Source organism: Nycticebus coucang, chromosome 15 (genome assembly GCF_027406575.1).
Source record: "Nycticebus coucang isolate mNycCou1 chromosome 15, mNycCou1.pri, whole genome shotgun sequence".
Lineage (NCBI taxonomy): Eukaryota > Metazoa > Chordata > Mammalia > Primates > Lorisidae > Nycticebus > Nycticebus coucang.
Window position 1 is genome coordinate 79,029,342 of NC_069794.1, and position 8,537 is coordinate 79,037,878.

At 39.4% G+C, this 8,537-nt stretch overlaps 1 pseudogene; it reads right to left on the minus strand.

The window, feature by feature from the left end:
* Positions 1–2,779: 2,779 nt before the first annotated feature.
* Positions 2,780–4,374, minus strand: LOC128566786 (glycylpeptide N-tetradecanoyltransferase 1-like; annotated as a pseudogene).
* Between the last annotated feature and the right edge of the window lie 4,163 nt (positions 4,375–8,537).

Sequence of the window (8,537 nt, forward strand, 5' to 3'; positions counted from 1 at the left end):
CTGCTGTGAATAGGCCTTTAGAATGTGGCAGTAGGTGGAGAGAAGGTGGGGGAAGTAAGAGAACGCTGCTGTCCTCTTCTTTCATGACAGGGACTCACTTGATACTGTTTACGTTTCTTTAGAAGGTAACTAAACATACCCACAATGGCTCTAATACCTTAGTTTTAAAAAATGTCCTGCCTTAACCATAGGGAAACCTTAGAGGAATTAATCTTTCACTTTCTTTGCAATTCAATTTCACTTGAATTTCTTTTTTCTTTGAATAAATTTGAGTGAAACTCAGTTTATAAATATTCCTCTATTTATCTATCTAACAGTAACATTTATAAATTTATCATCCATCCATCCTATCTAAAAATTCTTTCTTTCTTAAGGCTGAATAATATTTCACCGTGTATAAAAACCATTTTCTTTATTCACTCATCTATTGATGGACACTTTGGTTGATTCCATAACTTGGCTATTGTGAATACTCCTGCAATGCACATTGGAAAGCAGACATCTCTTCCACATGCCGAATTCAAATCTTTTGAGCAAATACCCAGAAGCGGGATTGTTGGATGATACAGTAGTTCTAGTTTTAGTTTTTTTAGGACCCTCCATTCCTACCAACAGTGTACAAAGGCTTCCTTTTTGTTGCATCCTTGCCAAAGCTTATCTTTTGTATTTTTGATAATAGCCATTGTAACAGATGAGGTGATAACTCATTGTAGTTTTAATTTGCATCTTCCTAGTTTTTAGTGATGTTGAGTATTTTCTCATGTATCTGTTGGCCATTCGTGTGTCTTCTTTTGGTTCATGTCTATTCAGGTCCCTTGCCCATTTTTCTTTTCTTTTTTTTAATTTTTATTAAATCATCCTTGCCCATTTTTCAATCAGATTATTTATTTTCTTCCTCTGGAGTTGTTTGAGTTCCTTGAATATTTTGGAAATTAACCCCTTATCAGATGTATGGTTTGCAAATATTTTCTCCTAATCCATAGATAGCTTCTTCATTTTGTTAATTGTTTCCTTTTTTATAGAGAAATGATAAATTTTGATGCTTTGGTCATATTGACTGACTGATTCTGCCATCTTGAACCCTTGTCAAACTTCATGGTATGTCTAAATATTATTTGGTAGCCATATATTTTAAAGGCTACAAAGTAATAATTTAGGGGATATTCTACTGTGTAATAATTAAGATAATGGAAAAATATGTACTCTGACTTAAAAAAATTATAGTTGATTGGCTCAGAAAACATATTCAAAATTTTTAGAAAATCTTACTATTGTTAAAAATATGACTTCTTTACTCAAAATATCACCATCAATAATTCTCTTGATAAGTTTCCAAGAAAGGCATAGGCATCAAGAAAGTCTTGAGAAGTAGTGCCAGCTTCAAGGGGATACAATCATTTAGTTACAAGTGTCCTATGTTCAGAAGGTTCCCATACTTGGTTTCATGCCCTGCTATTGCTGTCTTCAAATTTATGATACTTTTTTTTTTTTTTTAAAAAGGGCGGCTTCACATTTTCACTTTGCACTAGGCATTGCAGTGCAAATGTTCTTCCTACGTGGAAGGGCAATAAAACTGGTCAGCTGGCCACTTCTACCAGCCCATGAATAAGACTGAGACAGTGGGAGTTTCTCTGGCTGGAAAGAAGATGATAGGGGCATGATTCAAATCTGCAAGGCTGTGAAGAGTGTAGTTGATCTGAACACAGAATTTCTCCCATCACATCTTCACCATGAAGCCTGAAGGTGAAAATTTTATGACCAAGGCTACTGTGACTGGATAGAAGGTGGAAGGCTAGTTCTCTCAGAGTATATGTCATGGAGCCACTCAAACTATTCCCATCCTTGACTTTTTAAACCCAAATCAAGCTACAGAAACTATGTGGCTTCATCTTGAAGGGTAACATAAGTTATAAAAATGGACCGTATGATTGTGGTCAGAGGCTACAAGACATGCTCGAACCAACAGTATAAATTCCCATGACATCACCCCAAACCAAATCCTTCCCAGCCTGGTTCTCCATGATGAAAAACAAAGCAGAAGGGACTTAGCTCAATCCAGTCTGTTGCAAGGATGGCTTTGTCTGTCAAACAATACACTCTATATTGATCACAGCATAAGAGCTTTGCTCCGCAAGGTGGACGTGTACAAGCATATTTTCAAATGTATTTTTTTAACTCAATCATAGCTATGTACATTAATGCGATCATGGGGCACCATACACTGGTTTTATAGCCAGTTTGACACATTTTCATCACAACTGGTTAACATAGCCTTCCTGGCATTTTCTTAGTTATTGTGTTAAGACATTTGTATTCTACATTTACTAAGTTTCACATGTACCCTTGTAAGATGCACCGCAGGTGTAATCCCACCAATCACCCTCCCTCTGCCCATCCTCCCCCCTCGCTCTCCTCCCTCTCCCCCTTCCCCATATTCTTAGGTTATAACTGGGTTATAGCTTTCGTATGAAAGCCATAAATTAGTTTCACAGTAGGGCTGAGTACATTGGATAATTTTTCTTCCATTCTTTTTTTTATATATATAATATATACATACTTTTATTATTCACCCATTAATTCCATAATATGCCAATCAGGAGCTAGTTTTCAGCAGTTACATTCCCTTGATCACAGCTGCATGAAGATGTGATTAACTGGAAAACAGGGAGATCAGAGACACAGCCAAAGGTGACATCACGCAGCCCACGCCATTGCAATGCAATTGTCAAGTTCGCTGGCTGTTTCATAAAGCCAATTCAGCTCTGTTCCCTTTGCCAGGGATTCTGACATTTGTGAAAATTGGACCAATTTGTGGGGTTCCATTTCCTGGTTGGAATTCTCAGTGGCTTTATCCAGAATCTCACTGGTGACTGGTTATTGTAGCACCAGCCCAACCTTCTCTGCCCCCATGCTGGGGCACTTCCAATTGTTAAGGTAATACTGCAGGTTGCTGTCCCTTATGCCAAACTTGAGCTTCTCCAGGAAAGTTTTGTTCTCCATGAGATCCAGTGGATTAAACCCGTCAAATCCTTTCATTTTGGCGAGAACAAGGGCGCCACTCATGAGGTCTAGAAGAGGGGTCTGGGTGTGCACGTTGTAGGAAGAATAAGCAGCTTTTAGACTCTTGTGGGTTGGATGGTTCATGATGGTGGAGGGAAGCGTATAAAAGCTCAGGAAATCCGTCACCTCTCCATTTGCATTCTCCATCACCAAAGTGTCAATGACATTCTCCTGAGGGTAGAACCAGTGCTCCACCTCCTCCTTGTTCATGACTGGCGTGAGGTGAAACTGCTTCAAGTACCTGGTGAGGGGCTGATGCACTACTGGAATGTCCTTTTTTCCCATTGGTCCTAGTCCAGCTGTCTTAGGAGTCTCTGGCAGTAGGTAGAGCTTCATAGTACAGCTGCATGGTCATATTTCTGCTCAGATGGGAAAACGTCACTGCAATCAGCTTCCGTGGGTTTAGGGACCGATGGCAGTACCTGCAGGTGCCAACAGGCTTTGGTAGTACCACATGGACAGTATAAACAGCTGGGAAAATGCCCTCCAGGTGAACTGGCCTGGTTATCTCTAGGATCAGGACTGGGGCCACCCTCTTGGACCGCAGCTTCTTATGTACACATAAGAAGTTAATTTCTACCATTTTCCTCTCTGTGTCATAGACATGGATTTTCGCTAGGATGGCGCTAATAAACCCAACCAGTTTCCGACTGGAGACCACTCAAACCCCACAGTGCCACTGCAGCCGCCAGCTGGGTGGCCGGAGAGCCCACAAAAGAAATTCTGGGGAATAATCAAATCGGAACATGTTGTCATCATCCTCCAAGAAGTTCTCATTCAGGAGGGTGTACAGTTCTTTCGGCACACCACGGTCTCCCAGGTCCAAGGCATCCCAGGTGGAGGCATCCCAGGGCTCCTGCCGGCTGTTATCTCTGTCAGCTTCCACAGGACCATGGGTGTTCACCACTTGGCCAAGTCTGGGGACAGGCTGCGTATCCCAGAACTGGTGGCTTCGCTTGCTAGCCTCCTCCATGGTTTTGGCAGGTCCCTGACCCACTGAGAACAGCTCCATGGCCTTCTGTATTTCCTGGATCCTCTCTGCTGGCAAGGAGTTCATCTTTGCGGGCTGATCTTGGGCTGAATCCGTTTCGCTGGCTTTTTCTTTCTTCTTTTTTTTGTTTCTTTTTCTTCTTATTGGCTCCAGTGTCATTGGCTAGATTCAAACCACCCCGGTTGTAGCTGTTATCTTCCTGGTTCCCGCGATCGCTGCGCGGCTCATGGCCGTTTCTGCTCATGGCCGTTTCTGTTCCCTTCCATCATCTGCGACAGCCAAGGTGCTGGTGGCTTCACCGCTGTCTCCCTCTCCTCCGCCATCTTGAGTCCTTTTTCTTCCATCCTTGAGATACTTTACCAAGAAGAATATGTTCCAGCTCCATCCATGTAAACATGAAAGAGATAAAGTCTCCATCTTTCTTTAAGGCTGCATAATATTCCATGGTGTACATAGACCACGATTTATTAATCCATTCGTGGATGGGTGGACACTTGGGCTTTTTCCATGACTTAGCAATTATGAATTGGGCTGCAATAAACATTCTGGTACAAATATCTTTGTTATAATGTGATTTTTGGTCTTCTGGGTATATACCTAGTAGAGGAATTATAGTATTGAATGGGAGATCTCTTTTTAGATCTCTAAGAGTTCTCCAAACATCTTTCCAAAAGGAATGTATTAATTTGCATTCCCACCAGCAGTGCAGAAGTGTTCCCTTTTCTCCACATCCATGCCAACATCTCTGGTCTTGGGATTTTGTGATATGGGCTAGTCTTACTGTACTTAGATGATATCTCAAAGTAGTTTTGATTTGCATTTCTCTGATGATTAAGGATAATGAGCATTTTTTCATATGTCTGTAGGCCGTGTGCCTGTCTTCTTCAGAGAAGATTCTCTTCAAGTCCCTTGCCCAGCCTGCGATGGGTTCATTTGTTCTTTTCTTGCTTATATGTTTGAGTTCTCTGTGGATTCTGGTTATTAAACCTTTGTCGGAGACATAACCTGCAAATATCTTCTCCCATTCTGAGGGCTGTTTGCTTGCTTTACTTACTGTGTTCTTGGCTGTGCAGAAGCTTTTTAGTTTTATCAGGTCCCAGTAGTGTATTTTTGAAGCTGCTTCAATTGCCCAGGGGGTCCTCCTCATAAAATACTCGCCCAGACCGATTTCTTCAAGGGTTTTCCCTGCACTCTCTTCTAGTATTTTTGTAGTTTCATGTCTTAAGTTTAAATCTTTTATCCAGTGAGAGTCTGTCTTAGTTAATGGTGAAAGGTGTGGATTCACTTTCAGTCTTCTACAGGTTGCCAGCCAGTTCACCCAACACCATTTGTTAAATAGGGAATCTTTTTCCCACTGAACGTTTTTAATTGGCTTGTCAAAGATCAAATAACGGTAAGTAGCTGGGTTAATCTCTTGGTTCTCTATTCTGTTCCATACATCTACCTCTCTGTTTTTGTGCCAGTACCATGCTGTTTTTATCACTATTGATTTATAGTATAGTCTGAGGTCTGGTAGCGTGATTCCTTCTGCTTTGTTTTTATTTCTGAGTAATGTCTTGGCTATTCGAGGTTTTTTCTGATTCCATATAAAACGAAGTATTATTTTTTCAAGATCTTTAAAGTATGACAGTGGAGCTTTAATAGGGATTGCCTTAAAATTGTATATTGCTTTGGGTAGTATGGACATTTTAATAATGTTGATTCTTCCCAGCCATGAGCATGGTATGTTTTTCCATTTGTTAACATTTTCAGCTATTTCCTTTCTTAGAGTTTCATACTTCTCTTTATAGAGATCTTTCACGTCCTTTGTTAGATGAATTCCCAAATATTTCATCTTCTTTGGCACTACTGTGAATGAAATAGAGTCCTTAACTGTTTTTTTCAGCTTGACTATTGTTGGTATATATAAAGGCTACCGATTTATGAATGTTGATTTTTTTTTTTTTTTTTGGCCGGGGCTGGGTTTGAACCTACCACCTCTGGCATATGGGACCGGCGCCCTACTCCTTGAGCCACAGGCGCTGCCCTGAATGTTGATTTTGTAACCTGAGACACTGCTGTATTCCTTGATCACTTCTAAGAGTTTTGTGGTAGAATCCCTGGTGTTTTCCAGATATACAATCATATCATCTGCAAAGAGTGAAAGTTTGATCTCTTCTGACCCTATATGGATACCCTTGATCACCTTTTCTTCCCTAACTGCAATGGCTAAAACTTCCATTACAATGTTAAAGAGCAGTGGAGACAATGGGCAGCCTTGTCTGGTTCCTGATCTGAGTGGAAATGATTTCAATTTAACTCCATTCAATACGATATTCGCTGTGGGTTTCCTGTAGATGGCCTCTATCAGTTTAAGAAATGTCCCTTCTATACCAATTTTCTTAAGTGTTCTGATCATGAAGGGGTGCTGGATATTATCAAAAGCTTTTTCTGCATCAATTGAGAGAATCATATGGTGTTTGTTTTTAATTTGTTTATGTGCTGAATTATACTTATAGATTTACGTATATTGAACCAGCCTTCAGACCCTGGGATAAAACCGACTTGGTCATGATGTATAATTTGTTTTATGTGTTGCTGGATTCTATTTGTTAGGATCTTGTTGGATATTTTTGCATCTATATTCATTAGTGATATTGGTCTATAATTTTCTTTTCTTGTTGGGTCTTTTCCTGGTTTGGAGATCAGGGTGATGTTTGCTTCATAGAACGTGTTGGGTAGCCTTCCTTCTTTTTCTATATTTTGGAACAGGTTGAGTAATACAGTACTAGTTCCACTTTAAAGGTTTGGTAGAATTCTGATGAGAAGCCATCTGGTCCCGGGCTTTTCTTTTTAGGGAGATTTCGTATGGTTGCTGGTATTTCAGAACTTGATATTGGCCTGTTCTACATTTCCACTTGATTCTGGCTAAGCCTTGGAAGGTGATGTGCTTCCAAGTATTGGTCAATTTCCTTCAGATTTTCATATTTCTGAGAATAAAGTTTTTTGTAATATTCATTGAAGATTTTTTGAATTTCTGAGGAGTCTGTTGTTATTTCGTCTTTGTCATTTCGGATTGATGAAATTAGAGATTTTACTCTTCTTTTCCTGGTTAGGTTTGCCAAAGATTTATCTATTTTATTGACCTTTTTTAAAAAAAAACTTTTTGATCTATTGATCTGTTGTATAATTCTTTTGTTTTCAATTTCATTTAATTCTGGTCTAATTTTGGTTATTTCTTTTCTTCTACTGGGTTTGGGGTTGAATGTTCTTCCTTTTCCAGTTGCTTGAGATGTCCCATTAAGTTATTAACTTCCTCTCTTTCCGTTCTCTTGAGGAAGGCTTGCAGAGCTATTAATTTCCCTCTTAGGACTGCCTTTGCGGTATCCCAGAGGTTCTGGTAATTCGTGTCTTCATTGTTGTTTTGTTCCAAAAATTTGTCAATTTCCTTCTTACTCTCATCTATGACCCAGCTATCATTCAGCATAAGGTTATTTAACTTCCATATTTCTGTATGAGTATGCAGATTCCTGTTGTTACTGAGTTCAACCTTTATTCCATGGTGGTCTGAGAAGATGCAAGGAATAATTTCTATTCCTTTAAATTTACTGAGGTTAGACTTGTGACCTAAGATGTGATCGATTTTAGAGTATGTTCCATGGGCTGATGAGAAGTATGTGTATTCAGTTTTGTTGGGATGAAATGTTCTGTAGATGTCTGCTAAATCCAAATGTTGGATCGTTAGGTTTAAATCTAAAATTTCTTTGCTCTGCTTCTTATTAGAGGATCTATCCAACACTGCCAAAGGAGCGTTGAAATCTCTGACTATTATGGATCTGGAGGAAATCAAGTTGCACATGTCTGTTATAGTTTCTCTTATAAATTGAGGTGCATTCTGGTTGGGTGGATAAATATTAATAACTGAAATCTCATCATATTGAGTATTACCCTTAACAAATATGAAGTGACCATTCTTATCCTTCCTTACTTTTGTTGGTTTAAAGCCTATTGTGTCTGCAAATAGAATTGCAATACCTGCTTTTTTCTGATTAGCATTTGGCTGAAATATGGACGACCATCCTTTCACCCAGAGTCTATATTTATCTTTTAAGGTAAGATGTGACTCTTGTATGCAGCAAATATCTGGCCTGAGTTTTTGTATCCAGTCAGCTAACCTGTGGCTTTTAGAGGACAGTTTATGCCATTCACATTAATGGAGAATATTGATAAGTCTGGTAAAATTTGGGGTATCGAGTTTTTCGAACGTCCAATGGACATTTTTAATCCTTTTGCCACTGTGGAAGTTGGAGTTTGATCAAAAGTTTCTGAGTGGGTTTACTTTTGTGGTAGAGGATTGGGCTGGTCATTATGGAGGATAGATCTGAGAATATCCTGAAGAGCTGGTTTGGTTATGGCAGATTTCTTCAACATATGAATGTCATTGAAGTATTTAATTTCTCCATCATAAATGAAACTCAATTTAGCTGGATACAGGATACGGGGTTGA